The following is a 20,995-nucleotide window of genomic DNA, read 5'->3' as shown; positions in this document are numbered from 1 at the left end:
TGAGGTTGGTGGTGGGATGGAAATTGTTGAAATCATGGTGGAATTCCTCAAGGGCTTCTTTTCCATGGGTCCAGATGATGAAGATGTCATCAATATAGCGCAAGTAGAGTAGGGGCTTTAGGGGACGAGAGCTGAGGAAGCGTTGTTCTAAATCAGCCATAAAAATGTTGGCATACTGTGGGGCCATGCGGGTACCCATAGCAGTGCCGCTGATCTGAAGGTATACATTGTCCCCAAATGTGAAATAGTTATGGGTAAGGACAAAGTCACAAAGTTCAGCCACCAGGTTAGCCGTGACATTATCGGGGATAGTGTTCTTGACGGCCTGTAGTCCATCTTTGTGTGGAATGTTGGTGTAGAGGGCTTCTACATCCATAGTAGCCAGGATGGTGTTATCAGGAAGATCACCGATGGATTGAAGTTTCCTGTGTTGTTTTAGCAAATACAATCAACTGATGACATTACTGTCCCCATAAGAATATGGTATGTGATTTTTTTTATGCAAAATGCTGTGTGTATAGCGGTAAATCCACACTAACTCCACTAAGTCAGTGGAGTTCTTCCAGGTTTATACCAGTATAAGTAAGATGAAAATCTATCGATGTCATGCTTTTATACTGCCACCCCTCACCATGTTATCTGAGTACCTTCCACATAAAATCATTAGCCATTAGACTTCATGGAATCTCTGGTTCTTCTCCTTTTTGTGGGTCAAAACTTTGCTTGGGGTATGATGGCTTTTGGGTTTCTGTTTGCTGGTGTGACAGAGTGGGATATGGCAGCATCAGATCATGAACTCTGTGTTTTGCTATCTGGGTAAATATTGACATGGTGACTGCAGAAGTCTGGGCTTGTTCAATAGCCGTCTATCGCTCTTTGTTCATGGCAGCTCTCCTCCTACCTGAGAAAGGTGCCTGTTACTTTGCTGAAGGACTATCACTCAGAGAAATCAAGACTGAAGTCTGGGTCCTTTGATTTTTGTTGCCTTTCACCTACAGGCCCTGCTGCATGGAACAAGTCTTTTGCTATATAGGGAGTCTGCAAGTGATGGTGCGGAGGGCGGGGGCATGGCTGGTGGGTCTGGAAGTCTTAATTTTAGCACATGACAAAGAGACAGGGGACCTATTTAAGTGCAGAGTCCTACCCAGTGTCAGGTGCCAGCCATAATCCCATGTAAGAAGGACTTGCAGGAGTTTGTTCTATCTAATCTAATCTATCTGTCTATCGTACGATCCCACACTGTCACCCATCACCATGCTATCTGAGCACCTTCCACATAAAATCGGGCGCCATAGCAAAGCCCCTAGTAGACCCTAAGGAGCCAGAGACTCCATTCCTTTTTTTGTTCTTCCCCTCAGGGTAAAAGATATGATTGTGGTATCAGTGCAGTTGTTTGGTTCTTGCTTCTTTCTCAGATTTTTTGAATTTTATTTTAGGGTTTTTTTGTTTTTTTTGTTTTTGTTTTTTACTGGTGGATTGATTTGTTTCTTTATGAGGTGGGAGTGCCTGGGGACAGGAGCGCTGGAAGCTCCCTAGAAGTGGTGGGGGGGCACCGACACCTGAACCAAGGCCCCACCCCCACACGGCCTCTTCCCCCGAGGCCCCACCCTCGTGCCACCTCTTCCCCCCAAGGCCCTTCCCCACGCTTGCTCCTCTCTGCCCCCTCCCCACCATCGCTCACCCTTAAGGCCAGTAAAAAGTGGGAGAACATACCCCTCCCACTTTTAAAAGTGATCGGGCCATGGCCCCCTGCCCCCCCACCCCCATCTCCATTCTGGTTCCTCTGCCTGGGGAGATGCTGAGCGTTTGGATAGACAGTGTTGCAAGTGTTTTCTCCTTTATTGGGCGTGCCCGTATCTAATTTCCTTGATGGGGTTTTCCGAGCAATGGGTGAAGTAACATCCTGTATTGGCCCAATTTCTGTTGTTGGGAAAGACAAATTTCCAAGCTTACGCAGAGCTCTTCTTCGGGTCTGGGACAGGTGTCACAGCTAAATACAAGTTTCAGAGTGGTAGCCGTATTAGTCTGTATCAGCACGTTTTAAATTTTCATCCAGATTTGGGATAAAAATCAATTTCAAAATATTGGAATTTCCTCTACAATGAAAATTCCAACCAGCTCCAATTAGGGCTGGGACTTCCAAAGAGGCCAAAGGGACATAGGTGCAAAAATTCTATTGAAACTCTCTCAGGTTCCTTTGGTAAACCCAGCCTACGTCTTTACGATCCTTTGAAATCCCCAGCCTTAATAAGTAAAACACTTTCCAAAAGGTAGAGGGATACAAAGGTAAAAGTTAAAGTTTATTTACACTTTGATGATAAGAGTGGTCTAGATATAAATATACAAAAATACAAATAAGTCAGGCATGAAGGGCAAGATATGTAAAGGTATTTAGGAACCTAGTGGGATTCTCAAAAGCATCTAGGTGTCTATCACCCATTAAAATCAATAGTTCCCATCAACAGATGATGACACTAAACTGGGAGGAGTGGTAGATACGCTGGAGGGTAGGGATAGGATACAGAGGGACATAGACAAATTGGAGGGTTGGGCCAAAAGAAATCTGATGAGGTTCAACAAGGACAAGTGCGGAGTCCTGCACTTAGGACGGAAGAATCCAATGCACCGCTACAGACTAGGGACCGAATGGCTCGGCAGCAGTACTGCAGAGAAGGACCTAGGGGTGACAGTGGACGAGAAGCTGGATATGAGTCAACAGTGTGCCCTTGTTGCCAAGAAGGCCAATGGCATTTTGGGGTGTATAAGGAGGGGCATGGCCAGCAGATCAAGGGACGTGATCGTTCCCCTCTATTCGACATTGGTGACATCTGGAGTACTGTGTCCAGTTTTGGGCCCCACACTACAAGACGTATGTGGAAAAACTGGAGAGAGTCCAGCGAAGGGCAACAAAAATGATTAGGGGGCTGGAACACATGAGTTATGAGGAGAGGCTGAGGGAACTGGGATTGTTTAGTCTACGGAAGAGAAGAATGAGGGGGGATTTGATAGCTGCTTTTAACTACCTGAAAGGTGGATCTAAAGAGGATGGATCTAGACTATTCTCAGTGGTAGCAGATGACAGGACAAGGAGTAATGGTCTCAAGTTTCAAGGGGGAGATTTAGGTTGGATATTAGGAAAAACTTTTTCACTAGGGGGGTGGTGAAACACTGGAATGCGTTACCTAGGAAGGTGGTGGAATCCCCTTCCTTAGAAGTTTTTAAGGTCAGGCTTGACAAAGCCCTGGCTGGGATGATTTAGTTGGGGATTGGTCCTGCTCTGGGCAGGGGGTTGGACTAGATGACCTACAGAGGTCCCTTCCAACTCTGATATTTTATGATTCTATGATTCTATGAACAGTTATGTTTTGAGAACTATCAGTTAGCCAGTTTTTAATCAATTTACTGTTGTTTTTGTGTAGTGTTATTTTTTTAAATAGTGTGATGTTACCCTGAATCAAACCTTTAGAAAAATGCAAGTCTATTACATAAACACCATTGCCTTTATCAATCATGAATGTCACAGTTAAATCAAGTTCATTTGATAAAAAACATTCTGTGAAAACATATTGATCACCATTAATTGAACTTCTTTCTCCCTTGTAATTCCTTTTTGTTGAAAAATGACCATTTTCAAAAACGAAATTGTTTGTAAAGAACTGTTGATTTAGTGAATTTTTGTTTTCTTTTTTTAATTAAATTTTTCATTTCAATTTTTGACAACATTTAAACGGAAAACTTTATAAAAAACGTTATTGACTTGTTTCCATTTACCAACATGTAGGATCCCCAAACTTAGAACCCTTAAAAAGGGAAATAAGTTTGATTTTTTGAAATTCTTCACTAATTAAAAAAAAAAATCCACCATCGTTGTTCATCATTCTGTATTTCCTGCATGTTGTTCTTTAGTTTGCTGTTTAATAATTTTTCAGCTATTGAACAAGGGAACAGACACAATGTCGTGTGAGTTGGCCAAACAGTCATACATCACAGATAATGAAAATTCTGGAGTTGCTACAAATTTAAACTTAGAACAAACTTCTGAGTGCAGATTCAGTGTCACTAAGGTCTTGATCCTGCACACGCTTTATGCACAAGCTTTCTTTCCTAGTGTGAGTAGTCCCGTTAGAGTCAACTGGACGACTCAAAATAATATAATTTAGCACTTGAGTAAGGATCTCAGGATGGGGGCCTAAATGTGAATTTCTAAAAGTAATGTCCACATAGGGCCTGACCTAAAGGCCATTTAATTCAGCTGAAAGATGTTCGTTGATGCCAATGGGCTGTTGATGAGACCTCTCAAGAGATTTTAAGGGACAGATTTTCAATAGTATTTGTAGCTACCACTGAAATCAATGGGATTTTGGTGCCTCATCTGCTGAAGTGCTTTGGAAAAGCCCACTAAACAACTATCTGCATCTTTAGACACCTAAATATCTTTGAAAATATGCCCCTTAGGAGCTCACGTTCGGTAGATTTTCAATAAAAATTAGGCTCCTAGAAGCTAGATCTTTAATGGTATTTAGGGGCCTATCTGAATCTTTAGGTGCCTAAATTCCTTTGCAAATCTGGCCCTTAGGCACTTCTGAACATTTTACCCAAATACCAAAGTTGTAAATGTAAAATTGGAACCAGGATTAAAAGAACAACAACAAGGACAGTTACTGCCAAAGGGAACATGAGCACAGGCTGAGAATCAGACCCAGTAACATCTAAGCCATTCAAAAACAACTTCATGGCCCACTGAATACCTTCCATAAAGTCTCCTTCACCTCTTTGTTTCTCAGACTGTCAATGAAGAGGTTTAACAGCGGAGTTACAATAGTATTCAAAGTGTTGACAGTCTTGTTCATGTCCAAGGCATTCTGTCTGGAAGGCCTGACATACAGGAAGATGGTGGAGCTGTACCATATAATCACAAGAGTGAGATGGGCAGAGCAAGTGGAAAAGGCCTTTTGCTGGCCTTGGGCTGATGGGATTCTCAGTATGGTGGAGAGGGTGTAAATGTAGGAGACCAGAATTATTGAACATAATTCCAGGATGACGATGATCGAGATGATAAAAGCTGCCATCTCAAACACATAGGTGTCTGTGCAGGAGAGAATGATGAAGGAATCTATGCTGCAGAAGAAACGAGTAATGACACTAGTGGCACAGAAGGACAACCTAACTCTCAGAGATTCTGGGATAGAAATAGCCAGGAAACTGCACACCCAGGAGCCAAGGGCCAGCTGAGCAGACAAGATGCTGTTCATGATGGTGCTATAGTGCAATGGGTAGCAAATAGCCAGATAGCAGTCATGGGCCATGGCGGACAAGAGGAAATGTTCTGTGCCCCCCAAGGAGAAAATGAAGTCCATCTGCAGGATGCAGCTACTAAAGGGGATGGTTCTGCTTTTCCCCAGGAAAATCGCAATGGTCTTGGGAACACAGGCTGTGGTGTATCATATCTCCAGCAAGGAGAGGTTGCAAAGGAAGAAGTACATGGGGGTGCGGAGTTGATGGCTGGCCCTCACTAGGACTAGGATGGCAACATTTCCTGCAACTGTCAGGACATACATCATGGTAAACACCACAGAAAGAGAGATCTGCAAATATTAACTACGGGGGAAGCCCAGAAGGATAAATTCCTATATCCTGGAGTAGATTTCCTTCTCTATTCCAGTCACAGGCTCCATCTGTCAAGATACAAGAGATCATAATTCAGGAGAAGCTTTGTTACATGGATTGTTAGACATCACAGGTACAATTTTCAAGGGTGCCTGTCAAGATTCCTTCCCCACTCTGAACTCCAGGGTACAGATGTGCGGACCTGCATGAAAGACCCCCTAAGCTTATTCTTACCAGCTGAGGTTAAAAAAATTCCCCAAGGTACAAACTTTGCCTTGTCCTTGAACCCTATGCTGCCACCACCAAGCATGTTACACAAACTACAGGGAAAGAGCCCACTTGGAGACGTCTTCCCACAAAGTATCCCCCCAAGCCCTACACCCCCTTTCCTAGGAAAGGCTTGATCAAATCCTCACCAATTTGTACAGGTGAACACAGACCCAAACCCTTGGAACTTAAGAACAATGAAAAAGCAATCAGTTCTTAAAAGAAGAATTTTAATGAAAGAAAAGGTAAAAGAATCACCTCTGTAAAATCAGGATGGTAAATACCTTACAGGGTAATCAGATTCAAAACATAGAGCATCCCTCTAGGCAAAACCTTAAGTTACAAAAAGACACAAAACCAGGAATATACATTCCATTCAGCACAGCCTATTTTACCAGCCATTAAACAAAAGGAAATCTAACGCATTCCTAGCTAGAGTACTGACTAACTTTTTACAGGAGTTCTGAGCTGCATTCCTGATCTGTTCCCAGCAAAAGCATCACACAGACAGACAGACAGACCCTTTGTTCCTCCCCCTCCAGCTTTGAAAGTGTCTTGTCTCCTCATTGGTCATTTTGGTCAGGTGCCAGTGAGGTTATCTTAACTTCTTAGCCCTTTACAGGTGAAAGGGTTTTGCCTCTGTCCAAGAGGGATTTATAGCACTGTATGCAGAAAGGTGGTTACCCTTCCCTTTATATTTATGGCAGTGCTTAAACGATATAGAAGCCTAAATCCCATTACAAAATCATGTAAGTTGCTTAGGAGCCTAAGAGCTAGAGTTTCAAAAGTGTTTAGATGTCAACGGTGCAGACTGACAAAAATGCTTAAGCAGGTTAGGCACCTAATGTGGTTAGGTGTTTTTGAAAATCCCGCTAAGCATCTATCTGAAGCTTTAGACATCTTCATACTTTTGAAAATCTGGCTCTGAAAGATTAAAGCTCTTTTGAAAATTGGATGTAGGCTCTCAAGTCACCCAGGGCCAGATTTTAAATGGTATTTAGGCATGTAGTGGGATTTTAAAAAACACCAAGGCACCTAAACTCATTGGTTTCATTGATTCATAGATTGCAAAGCCAGAAGGGACCATTGTGATCATCTAGTCTGATCTTCTGTATAACACAGGACATAGATCTTCTCCAAAATAATTTGTAGAGCAGATCTTTTAGAAAAACATCCAATCTTGATTGAAAAATTCTCAGTGATGGAGAATCCACCATGACCATTTGTAAATTGCTCCAAAACTTAACTACTCTCACTGTACGCCTTATTTCCAGTCTGATTTTGCCTAGCTTAAACTTCCAGCCATTGTATGGTGTTATCCCTTTCTATGCTAGACTGAAGAGATCATGAAGGAATTTATAGACTGTGGTTAATTCACCCATTAACATTCTTTTTGTTAAGCTAAATAGATTGAGCTCCTTGGGTCTGTCACTATAAGGCGTGCTTCCTAAACTTTTAATCATTCTCATGGCTCTTCTCTGAACCCTCTCCAATTGATCAACATTCTTTTTGAATTGTTGACACGAGAACTGGACGTAGTCTTTTTCCTCTTTATGCATCCAAGAATTGCATTAGTCCTTTTGGCACAGCATCACCCTGGGAGCTCATGTTCAGCTGATTATCCACCATGACCACCAAATCTTTTTCAGAATCACTGTTTCCAACAATCGAGTTCCACGTCCTGCAAGTATGTCTTACATGCTTTGTTCCTAGATGTAGACATTCACATTTAGCAATAGTAAAATTATATTGTTTGCTTGCGCCCAGTTTACCAAGCGATCCAGATTGCTCTGTAACCCTGTCCTCTTCATTATTAACTACTTCCTCATTTTTGTGTCATTTGCAAACTTTATCAGTGATGCGTTTATGTCATCTTCCATATCATTAAAAAATGTTAAATAGAGTTAGGATATGAACAGAACCCTCTTGGACCCCACTGGAAACATACCTGTTCCAAGACAATTCCCTTTAACAATTACATTTTGAGACCTAACCGTGAGCCAGCTTTTAGTCCATGTATTGTGTGCCATGTTATTTTTGTATCCTTCTAGTTGTTTAGTCAAAATGTCATGCAGTACCAAGTCAAATGCCATAGAGAAGTCTATTATATCAGCACTATTGCCTTTATCAATCACAATTGTAATGTCATCAAAAATGATACCTAGTTAGTTTGACAGGATCTATTTACCATAAACCCATGTTAAATGACATTAATTATATTACTTTATTTCTTTATTAATTGAGTCCCTTATCAGTGTAACTATGCTGGTTCTGGCGGGACCCAACGGAGAGTGCCCATTCAGGAGAAATTGCTTCAAGCAGGGCAGTTACAGCCCAAGGCTGGGGTTTCTGTGCACACCAAGGCAAACCAAACCAGCCAGACAGAGAAGACTTTGCTTTTACCCCACTGGCTAACCACAAGTCACACAAGCAATTCCCTTAGACACCCCAGTTTCCCAGTATCACCACCAGTGCCACAAGTTATGAGGACAAATGGTGATGAAAACCAAGACCCCAGTAAAGGGAAAAAGCTTCTCTCCATCCCAAAGGACCAAGCCCCAGACCCAGGTCAATATACAAATCAGATCTGACCCACAAATCACGCTGTTGCCAATCCTTTAGAATCTAAATCCTAAAGGTTTATTCATAAAAGGAAAACGATATAGATGAGAGCTAGAATTGATTCAATGGAATCAATGACATACAGTGATGGCAAAGCTCTTGGTTCAGGCTTGCAGCAGTGAGAGAATAAACTGCAAGTTCAAATCAAGTCTCTGGAGAACATCCACAGCTGGGATGGGTCTTTCAGTCCTTGGTTCAGAGCTTCAGTGTAGCAAAGTCCCTCCAGAGGTAAGAATCAGGACTGAAGACAAGATGGAGGAGCTGCAGCAGCTTTTTACAGTCTCTTGCCATGTGGTCTTTCTTTCTTTGTGCCAAAGAGAAGCTGTCCATCACCTGGCCTGGAAACACCTGAGAGTTCTGTCCATAGGTAGGTCCCTGAATACCTTGCTGAGTCCCAAGGCGTGTCTGCCTTCTCTCAATGGGTCAATTGTATATCTGGTGGTCCTTAATGGGCCATCAAGCAGGCTAGGCAGAACTGACACCAACTTGCCTGGGGTGTCACGGAGAAGCGTAGCATAAGTTTGCAATACAGACAGTATAGAGCCAATATTCATAATTTTAACTACAAAAATAATACACACAAATAGACAGCATAATCAGAACCAGCAAACCATAACCTTGTCTTTGACACCTTATTTGACTCCCTTTATACAAGATTTGGTGCCACTACAGGACTTTGGTTGCAACAATGATCTATACGGTCCCAGCTCATGTCAATCACCTCACAATCAGCCACTCCGTTATCTTGCCTGACAGACCTATAATTACCTTGGTCCTCCCATTTACCCTTTTTGAATATTGGCACAACATTAGCTTTCTTCCAGCGTTTCAACAGTAAAGGCCCAGTGAGCTCCTCAGCTAGCATTTTTTAAACTCCTGGATGCGGGTTATCTGGATCTGCTGATTTTAAAATGTCTAACTTTAGTAGCTTCTGTTTAACTAGTGAGCTCCTGAGGTACTAGTGGGTTTGAGTGGGTTTTAGCCACCTCGAGGCTTTTGAAAATCCCACTACGTGCCTAAATACCTTTAAAAATCTGGCCCTTAGCTGCTGTAGAAAATTTTACCCCACCCCACACAGTGACCAAATTCATTTGGTCCACAGATTTCCTAACATCTGGAGAAACAAATGATACTTTGTATTGAATTCTGTTCTTCTCAGTCCTCCTGATGAGAAACAATCTCATCATCCATGGGAGTGGACGCTTCCTTCCGTATGCAAATAGCAGCAATTGGGAAATCCAGGACTCAGAGGGTGAAAACCAACACATCAAATCAGTTTTTCATCTCTACCCCAGTCTTGAATTCTGTAGGTCACAAGAGATACTCATGGAGTTAAACAGTTAAAATGCATTATTGGATGTTCCTTGAATGTTCAAGTCAGAATCCTAGTGCCTGAATAATTATTACCACCTCCCCTATCTCCCGAAGCCTCAATCAGCTACGACTTACAACTAGAGTTTGTCAAGAAACAGGGCAAGGGAAGGGAAGGGGATCCTGATCATTTCATCATTTTTCCCATTGACATTGGAAATGTTGATGGCACTTTTGACCTACTAATTGTTCATTCAATCTTCAGCCAGTGCTCTTCCTTGTCAAAAGTCCCTCCATGCTCTTAGCTGGGATTTTCAAAGGGGCTTAAGAGAGTTTGGTACCCAATACCCATTGAACTCCATTAGGTTATGGACACACAGCATGTAGAATTTCCCTTGATTCTGGATGTCCATATTTAAGGGATGATCTTGACTTGCACTCTGGAGAATCACTGATATGCAAATCCCATTTTAACAGATCTACGGAATTTAGCATGAAGAAGAATAGGAAGAAAAATATCCCAGTTTCCCTGAAAATTTCCTTTCTTCTAATATTAAGGTAAATGGGTCAGTCTTGTCCTCTGCTATTTTCTCCTTCATGAATCTCTGCTGTGCTCTGCGGCAGGCAGGACTTGTCTTTGTTCCTCAAAGGCTCTACGATGAACATTTTACATTGGTATATTGCAAGGCAGAGAATCCTAATCTCTAGTTCCAGCACAACATTGCCAAACTTGAACTCCTAATCTTTTCTCCTAGATCCTCCCCATTTTCCATTCTCCAGCTCATTTCAGAACTCAGCTACCCTTCCCAATACACACCTTTGGAACACTGGGGTTATTTATGTGTCTTCTTCTGAGTCCAGGACCATGATTTTTGTCTTTGGTGAAGATTTTCAGAGGCAAAGAGGGCAATTCTGTGGCCCAACTCCCATTGAAAACCCTTTGACAATCTTCCCTTTTGTATCGAACATGAAAACTGATTTTACAGTTTGCCCAGGATCAAATTCTAACAACCAAGGAACAGACGTCATGACTAGGCTTGGAAGGATTAGATTTGTATTGGTGAATGTTGGTAAATGTCGATTTCACCACACACACACACACACACACACACAAACTGATGAAAATGTATTTCCATCGATAATACTCAAAATTTACAGATAGGCAAAGTAAGAAAAATACTGCGGGAGAACTTATTAGAGTCAAAATCCAGTGATTTAGACTTTTGAATTAGGCTTACAAATGGATTAGTGAATGAACAGTAAAAACAGGTATGATCTGTTGAATTAAGGATATTGACTTTCTATAGTTTAACACATGATGTTGACAAAATTTGTGTTTTAATGGTTTATAGAGCTTTCACTTTTTGAATCTCAGTGTTAACTATCATTTGTCTGACAGTCTCCCACGCCCCACCCCCATAATTTTGTACAACTATGAACACTGAAATAAATAAAAAGTGGAGAAAATGCTTAAAAACAAACAGTGACAGTACCCATCAAAATTATAAATAATAAAAATAAAATGCTGCCAAGCCTATCCATGACATATTAACATACAAGTGAGAACAGAACAAGAATTTCATCGAGAATTATGTACCAGACAGTGCTTAATTGTCAATGCTCATTAAGTATAATCCCTAGCTTTTGTGCAATGGTTTTCATCAGTAGATCTCAACGCATTTTACAACTGGAGTCAGGGTCATTGTCCCCATTTTACAAAAGAAGAAATTATAAACCAAAATAAATGTACCTGATTTTGCAGTGCCGGACCTTAGAGGCACATTCCATGCTCAGCTGAGACGGAAATAAGACTTTGCCCTCAAGGATAAACGATTGATTGTCACTGTGCAATGGGATTTTCAAAGGAGTTCAAAGCAATTAAAAATTCAAATCTCCTTGTGATTCAGTGGAATGTAAATGCCTGATTCCCACAGACTCTTTTAAAAATCGTACCCATAATGATTATCCTCCTTATGCTAATCTGAGCTAGTCTGGCAAAGATAATAATACCTTGTACTTATAAACATCTTTACATCTTCAAATCACTGTCCAGTCCTAAGCTATTTTATTCTACAACAGGTTGAAAAGAACTCCCTTTGTAGCCATAACTTCAGTGTTGTTTGGAATGGGCCCAATGCCCTTCTGTAGTAAATAATTAAGCATTATCAATCCTCTGCCATATGAGGAGACATTAGGGCAGAGGGGTAAAGGATCTTGCTTAGGGATGCATCGGAAGTCAGGGGAAAAGCCCGGAACAGAGACCATCTCCTGCCTTCTAATACCCTAAACTTCATAGTTACAGAGGGCCTGATCCAATGACAGAGGAAGTCAAAGTTATTCTATTCATTCACTCTAGTAGACTTGGGAAGAAATTCATGGTGCTTTTTCACCTGTAGATTTCAATCCATTTTACCAAGGTGGGTGAGTGGTATTATTTCATTTATTTACAGATGGGGAAACTGAGGCACAGACAGTTAATCTGGCTTTCACACAGTAAATGAGTGACAGAGCTGGGACAAACTCCAACTCCTTATTTCCCATCTACCAGACCAGGCCAGAGCTGAGATTTCAAAAGCTGCCTAAGGGATTATGGGGCAAATTCTTAAAGGCTTTTAGGTGTCTAGTGGGATTTTTCAAAGCAGCTAGGTGTCTAATACCCATTGCAATCAAGGATTTTTAGGTGCCGAGATACTTCTAAAAATCTCATTAGGTGCCTAAAAACCTTTAAAAATCTGGATCTTAAACAAACAAATGCCCGTGAAAATGAATAAGGAGTGGGTGTCCATGTGGCATTTGTGGCTATGAAAACCTAAGTCTACCTCTTAGAGAACTATCCAATCCATTTTTACATTCTTATCTATGCGACTCAATAAATTACAGCAGCAGCGAGTTCCACAGATCTATCATATAGTTATTTTCTCTTCTGCATTCAAGAGTTGAAAAAGATGAGTGAAATTTAGAAAGTGAGAAAGTAAGTGAGAGAGAAGGAAGTATGTTACAGATCAACCAATTACTCACTGGGAAACCTATTCCTTCCAACCAGATATGGCCCAGTAGGTCACATTACCAAGTATACAAAAAATAGGTCTTAATACAAGTGGTTTAAAGTATATTTCTGGGATCCTCTCTCTCTCTCTCTAGTGGACCTAACTTATTAGCTTTTGCTGACAGAACTAGCCAGAACAGACCTCCTTCACACATTATATTCTCTCCTTAGACTGAGGCGTTCTTGGATTCTGAGGAAAAAAATGCATTGCGAGCCATATTTTTTCCTCCAGCTATAAATCAAACATTTAAAGGTTTCATACACAAAATCTTCCTACTATTGCATAAATTTCTATATTGATTAGAATCTCATTGCATTACCATTTTGTCATCACCCTGCTGTCTTTTTCCCTTACCTGCTTCGTTTATGTATGGCAACTCAACAGGTCCAAGAAAGAAGACGAATTTATGTTCCTCAGAAGTGCTCTTGGGATTTGGTCTCAACAGAATTTCACTGTCTTCTCAAGAATGTGCCAAACCCCTGGCTTAGTGAGGACGGTGTCCTTGTTTAAAGAGGAGCACTGGAAGTTAGGAGACCTTGGTTCTGTGTCTCCATTGACTTGCTGATGGACCACTGTGAAATTGTTTAAGTTCTTTGTTCCTCAGTTTCTCCATTTGTAAAAGACAAAAGGCCAGATTTCTCAAGGTATTTAGATGCCTATTGACATTTCCAGAAGCACCTCGGAACCTACAACTCATTGATTTCTGTGGATGTTAGGTGCCTCTGTCCTTCTAATAATCTCACTAGGTGACTAAATACTCTTTAAAATCTGGCCCTAAGTGGCTGCCCAAAGTTAGGCAACTACGTCCACATTTAGGCAACCTAATAGGTGGTCTAAGATACAGAAGTATAAAGCACCAGAAGCTAAAGACATTCAGACATCTGAAGATAGGCAGATAGGCACCTAGTGGGAATTTCAGAAGTACCTATGCAGGTTAAGCACATAACTCCAATTCAATTCAATGGGGTTTAGGGGCCTAGGCCTTTGAAAATCCCACTAGACACCTAATAACCTTTGAAAATCTGGTCCTGAGACACTTTGGTGCTTTTGAAATATTTGCCTCTAGTCTACACAAAAAGTTGTACTGACATAATGAAAGGTGTGATTTTATACCAATTTAGCTAAAAGAGTGCAACTTTGTATATGGATATTATATTGGTTTAAACCTCATGTATATCAATTTTTAGGTGCAAACTGAACTGATATAACCAGTTTTCAACCTAAAGAGTCCACAAAGGCACAAAAGTTGCAGTGGACTAAATAAACATATTGAAGTTAAGTTGCTGTGTCTTCTCTGTATAGACAAGCCCTAGGGCCAGATTTTTAAAAGTATTTAGACACCTAGTGGAATTTTCAAACCTTCTAGTTGCCTAACATCCATTGAAATCAATGATTTAGGTACCAAGGTGCTTTTCAAAATCCCACTAGGTGCCTAAATACCTCAACTAATCTGGCCACAAATCACTTTTGAAAATAGGATTGACAGTTAAATTTTCAAGTGCAGCTAATTGCCTAAAGAGCCAATGAGACTTAAGCTCCTAAGTCACCTAGGTGCTTTAGGAAATTTTACCCTAAGGCTCCCTAGTGTGCTTGAATGTCGTATAGTTTGAATTCTAGGGACTTCAATGGAAGTTAGACACCAAGGTGCTTTTGAAGATCCTGCTAGGCACCTGTTTGTCTCTTTAGCACCTTTATACCTTTGAGGATCTCAGCCCTAGTGCTTAGCTATCCAGTTCCACCGGGTTGTCATTGTGCTCATGAAATCCTGAACTGTTCAGAGCATTTGCCATCCACATGGGTGTGAAAATTACTGAGCAATATCAGGCATCATCCTGGTAAGTACAATGGGAATTTGCTGGGCTAAGGACTGAATAAAATTTAAGTCAGGGGTAAAATAATTGCTGAAATTATGCACCTGATCTCCCTTCCCCTTCCAGAGATTTAGGCTGGGATTTTCAAAGGCGACTAAGGGAGTTAGGTTTCCAACTCCCATTTAAATTAATGAAATTTGGGCACCTAAATTCCTTTAGGCACATTTGAAAATACCAGTCCACTTTGGCATGGACTTAATTGAGGCAGGACTGGCCCCTAAAGCAGAAGCTACTCCCCATAATAGTGTAATACATGTGAGAAGAGAATCAGGATCTGTGACTTTATGGCCCTCAACTCAGTGAGAGATTCATGATAACATCGTTAGGCTTGGCAACATGGACACCCCATTCTAAGTGATAGGTCAGAGCTCCTAAATGTAAATGAGCTGCAAGGATGAGAGCATGTGTGTTTGTGGCTAGAATACAGAAATTGTGACTTATTCCAGTTCAGAGCCAGTGGGCAGATTCCGTACACCTTAGGGTGAAAATCGTCCTGTGCAGAGAAGTACTTACCTTACACCTAACCCTCACAGAATCACTTAAGGAGGTCTTCAGTAGTGCAGCGGCTGAATTCGATTCCTCATCTCAGCATGGGACACAGGACCAAAGACATAGGTTGACAGAAATCTACAGCTGATATAGTGAGTTGATGACCTGTATGATATGAATTAGTAAGTCTTTGCTCACATTGTGGTGGAGAAATATCAACATTGCATTTGTCACCAGTTTGCACCCTGTTGTTGGAGTCTAAGGAAAGCATCTGTAACAGTGACCAGTGCCTGGTGTTGGAAGAGTCCTACACATGGGTCTAGTCTGGTGAAGAAATGTGGACAGGCCAAGGTAATACTTATGCTAAGCTCACTGGCTTCAGCCAAGTTTTTGCTCGACATGAGTGTTGCTTGCGAAATTCGTCCGTGTGGAGAGACTTCTTTAAAGAATGCTTACAGCGGCTGGGTAAGACAAAGGTGTTTTGCACTGTGTTGAAGGACATAGATAAAAGGAATTTAATCAGTACAATACATAAAAGGTATTGCCAAAACGTCCCTGTATTGTGAAAAACAGAAAAGTCCCTATATTTGAGTGATACGATCCAAGTAAATAAACCAATTGGAAAAGGGACACGATGACATAAAAGTAGCCTGGACAGAAAAAGTTTTGTAAACTGAAGCCTGCACATGTATATACTATGGGTTAAGTAAGACACAATGCTTAATGTTGATTGGATGGTCAGATAACGTGTAAAGGTATAAATATGCTAGAGTGTAAGGGAATAGTCAGACCCTCATAGGAAAAATCAACAGTGACTACGCCCCCAAGAGAAGGTAATTGGGCAATATCTTTTTCTGTATATCTGTCATTCATTGCTTTTATGGTAATTGTAACATGCAGGGCCTTGCTTTTGGTTCAAAGAAAGGTTTGAATGAATAAACCTGACTGTCTCAGTCTCGAGTGTATGGTAATCCTCACCGAATTCTCATCCTTCAGAAAGAGCTGTAAGAGGCCACATGCAGAAGCAGTTATGGGAACAGCCTGCCCATACTGGAAGTTTCTTCTGTTAGTACAAGCAAAAGTGAACAAGAACAAATGTAATGCATGATAGCAACTGCGAGCTGAACAGAAATTTCAGCCACCCACGGGATCATAAACTGTTCCTCAGAAAGTACCTCATGTGTGACTTTTTCACATGACCTCAGAAAGGATGTAAACATTCTGTGGAGAACTAATCATAAGGGAGTTTGCAAACGTACAAAATAACTCTTCCTCTCCCAAAGACCTTGTATTTTCCATCAATATCTGAAGCAACCACCGAACTTGATCTGAGGTTAGAAAATTATTTTAACTTTGTTAAAAGGGTATTATCTAGACCATCCCTGACAGTTTTCAGAGTAACAGCCGTGTTAGTCTGTATTCGCAAAAAGAAAAGGAGTACTTGTGGCACCTGACAGTGTTTGTCTAACCTGCTCTTAAAAATCTCCAAAGATAGGGATTCCATAACTTCCCTAGACAATTTATTCTAGTGCTTAACTACGCTGACAATTTAGAAGTTTTTCCTAATGTCCAACCTAAACTGCCCTTGTTGCAATTTAAGCCCGTTACTTGTTGTTCTACTTCACAGGTTAATGAGAACAATTACCTCCCTCCTCCTTGTAACAACCTTTCATGTACTTGAAAACTGTTATCATGTCCCCTCTCAGTCTTCTCCTCTCCAGACTAAACAAGCCCTTTCCCTCCCCCCTCCGCCCCAATCTTCCCTCATAGCTCATGTCTTCTAGACCTTTAATCATTTTTGTTGTTCTTCTCTGGACTTTCTCCAATTTGTCCACATATTTTGGCCAGCACTAGGAACCTGGTATTTTTTTCTGAAGGTGTTTGAGAAACTCGGCATATTACAGTTTTGCTGTATTTGTGGGGCTTGCGGTCTGTTGCTTAGCACAGGTGTCTAGGAGTGAGGGTACCTGGATTCTGTGCCGAGCTCTTTTAGGGATGTGTAGAATAGCTGTTGTATCAAAGGACCAGGAACCAGTACACTTGGGTTCTATTCCCATTCTTTGAGGGGAGTTAGGATCATGGTTGGAGCAGAGCGGGGGCTGAGAATCAGGGCTCCTGGGTTCTATTAACGGTTCTGGTTGAGAAGTATGTTCCACTGACTAAACGGGGAGAAGAATTGCAGACTCCTGGCACAGCTGGTCAAAAATGTTTGAAATTCACAGTTTTGAGGAAATTCTTCATCAGAATTTAAAATTCTGATAAAAAAGGGATGCATTTTTTGTGATTTTGTTTAGGAAAATTGCTTCCTTTGTTCTTTGGTCCTCTCTGGCCCCGAGCTTTGCTGTAATTGGCACATTGCATGGCCTTGCACACCTCAGTCTCAATTGGTCAAAGGAGGTTGCAACTGACTCATTTTCAACCACCCAAAATGAATGCTGGTTTATAGATGTAAATGGTTATTTATGCTCCAAAATTGAGTAGCTGTCCTCTGAACTGCAACTTTGTATAACATCCCCACTCCAACTTGGGACTTCAGCAGGCTTAGAACCTGAGACTTTCTGCACAAAAAGAATTAAATGTCCTCTTGCATTGCAGGAAGGAAATTGACAGGTACAAATCTCATGTGTTCAGTATTGACCTAAGTCTGCTCCCACTGACTCAATGACAATAATCCTATTGACTTCCTTCCTCGGGAGCAGAAATAGGCCTATACTGAGAACTTTTGAAAAGCTCACCCTATTTAGCAGGGATTTTCAAAAGAGACGATGGGGTTTTGTTCACTTCTAAAGGAATCTCAGATTGTGCTGAATGCCTAACACCCATAGGTCTCATTTGAAAATGATTTGGCTCCTGAATCCTGAAGAATTTACAGGAAAAATGTTGTTTCTTCTGTTGACATTTTTCAGGGTTTTGTCAAAAGGACAACTCCCATCCCCCCCCACACACACACCCAGAAAACAACTTTTTATTTGAACATTTTCAATTTAAAACAACAAAAATATCAATTAAAATAAAATCAATCTTGGGCTTTGGATGCTGAATGTGGAAAAAACATGTTTCATTGACAAAAACTAAAAATTGTGTTTTTCAAGGAACACCTGAAAATGGAATTTCTATCCTGAAAGTTTCTTTTTGGTCCAAAAGCTACTTTCCACTGGAAAAAAAGTTTCCACAGGAAAATTTAGGACAAGCTTAAATTCACCCTGTGAGCAGGAAGGCTCCAGAAATGTAATAGCAATAGGATATTTTCAGCCTTAAACCATTATTTCCTGCCTCTTTTAATTATCTGCTCTTTCTGTGCATCAAAATCATCTGTAACCCACAAAGCCACGGTTGTGTTTAATCAGTTTAATTTCATGTCTTCATTTGTTTTGGCAGGTAAAACAGCTGACCGCACTGGAAAAGGGCTATCACACCAGTGTGAAGGAATTTATTCTCCTGGGATTCCCTGGGACCCAATATTTGCAGATCTCGCTCTTTGTGCTCTTCCTTATCACAGGAAATGTGGCGATCATAGTCCTAGTGGCAACCAGCCGTCACCTTCGCACCCCAATGTACTTCCTTCTCTGCAATTGCTCCTTCCCGGAGGTATGGCAGACCACAGCTTGCATCCCAAAGACGCTTGCCAACCTTGTGTCCCAAAGCAAATCCATCTTCTTCGTCAGCTGTGTCCTACGGATGTATTTTGTTTTCTCCCTAGGATGCACAGAGATTTTCTCTTGGCTGTCATGGCCTACGGCTGCTATTTGGCTATATGCTATCCTTTGCTCTATAGCTCCATCCTGAACAGCACCTTGACTGCTCAGCTGGCTGTTGGCTCTTGGTTGTGTGGTTTCCTGGCTATTTGTGTCCCAGCATTTCTGATCACCAGGTTGTCCTTCTGTGCCCTAGTGTCATCCATCACTTTTTTGGGGACATAGCACCGTGGATAGTTCTTTCCTGCACAGATACCTACCTTATTGATCTGGTGGCCTTTATCATCTCCTTCATCTTCATCCTGGGCTCCTGTGTCATAACCCTGCTCTCCTACATTTACATCATCTCCACTGTACTGACAATCCCATCAGATAAGGAATGGAGAAGGGCCTTTTTAACTTGCTCTTCCCATCTCACAGTTGTGATTATCTGGTTCGGTTCGACCATTTTCCTACATGTCAACCCTTCCATGCAGAACTCATTGGAATTGACCAAAATAGTCACCGTCTTGAATACTATTGTCACACCCCTGTTGAACCCTTTCATCTACACACTGAGGAACCCAGAGGTAAAAGAAGCCCTGAGACATGTATTCAGGGAAGCGATGTTTTTCAAAATGTGCTGGAGGTCATTGGCTGTCACAGAAAATGTGGTGAAAGAAAAATGAGTCTGCACATGGAAGATATACCAAAGTTGATAGGGTACTGAAAAAACAACAACAATCCCTGAGGGCCAGAAGTCTAAAGATAATTAGCTGCCCAACTCCAATGGAAATCAGTGTGAGTTAGTTGACTAAATACCTTTAACAATCTGGTCCTTAGTGTCTCACATCCTTGAACATTTACAGCCAGATTGTTAAATGTATTTAGGTGCCTAATGGGATTTTCTATGAGTTTTAAGGGCCTAGATACTTTTTAAAACCCCACTAAGCACCTAAATACCTTTCAAAATCCAGCCCTCATGCATTATTATCCTCTTACTTTGTATTTAATTTAAAATGAAACAAATTGCACATGTGCCAATTATTTATTTCTATTAAAGCCTGGCCTGTGGAGAGGATAGAGATATCAACAGGCTTGGCAGAATTCAATTTTTATTTTTTATAATTTTGACAGAGAATATCAAGGTTTATTTGTGAGCATTTTTTAAAAAAAATATTGTCTATTTGTATTTTCACACTTGTGGGAAATTGCTGTGGCGTGTCAGACGACAAGGTGGGTCAGAGAATAATTATTTAACGACAACTGGTTTTTTGGACCTTTTTTTTTTTGGACGGTTGACGTTCTGCGTGGCGAAACTGGCATTTCCTGACATTTACTGATAAAAATTTAACCCTTCCAAACTGAGGTAAGATAAACCCACAGGAACCTCAAATCAAGACCCCAGTGGATTTTGAAGGGGATTCAGAATAAAGTTCTGGTTCCAGTTCCAGACTGGGTAAAAACCCAGATAGGTATTTTTGTAGGCTTCTTTTTTTCTTTGTTTTTAGTACACGGGCATTCCAAAATTTTGGAAAGATTGATTTCACACGGATTCTGCCGGTTTGGACTGAAAATATGTGAGAATAGCTTACAAAATTTTGATGATGTCAAAACTGAATCCAGAATCTTAGTCCTGATTCACCTTTAAAATCACAGTGTGAGTGGAGGGGGATCCCCACCTCCCACTCCCTGATACCCCCTCACCCTCGCTGCGAGCATCTCAGCAAGGAGAGGAGACGTCGTTAGAAATCATGAGATTGGCTTTAAATAATAAATGTTGGGTTCTTTTGATTTTCTGTCTGGTTTTTGAGTCTGTAGGGTGCACTTCATGTTTTTATGCTTTTCTCTGTAACCATGAGTGTGCCCTGGTGGCAAGAGGACTGGACTGCAACTAGGAGAATGAAGTGAGCTGTAGCTCACGAAAGCTTATGCTCAAATAAATTGGTTAGTCTCTAAGGTGCCACAAGTCCTCCTTTTCTTATTTCTATTCCTGGCTCTGCCATTGGCTTGGTGGATGACTTTGGACAAGTAATGGTGTTAGGGGGCTGTATAGTCTACAGTCAATCAGGAAGTGAGTGGGTGGGTGGGTGTGTGGGCAGGGGGA

General features: G+C 41.2%; 3 pseudogenes; 2 read left to right on the top strand and 1 right to left on the bottom strand.

Annotated features, from left to right (window-relative positions):
- The window catches only part of LOC142068404 (von Willebrand factor A domain-containing protein 5A-like), a 268,830-nt pseudogene that overhangs the window by 232,741 nt on the left and 15,094 nt on the right, over positions 1-20,995 (top strand).
- On the bottom strand, positions 4,731-5,558 carry LOC142069175 (olfactory receptor 6F1-like; annotated as a pseudogene).
- On the top strand, positions 15,614-19,577 carry LOC125621469 (olfactory receptor 6F1-like; annotated as a pseudogene).

The sequence above is a fragment of the Caretta caretta genome, chromosome 14, assembly GCF_965140235.1.
Source record: "Caretta caretta isolate rCarCar2 chromosome 14, rCarCar1.hap1, whole genome shotgun sequence".
Classification (NCBI taxonomy): Eukaryota; Metazoa; Chordata; order Testudines; family Cheloniidae; genus Caretta; species Caretta caretta.
The sequence above is the reverse complement of the archived record's forward strand: the minus strand, read 5'-3'. Positions and strand labels throughout refer to the sequence as shown.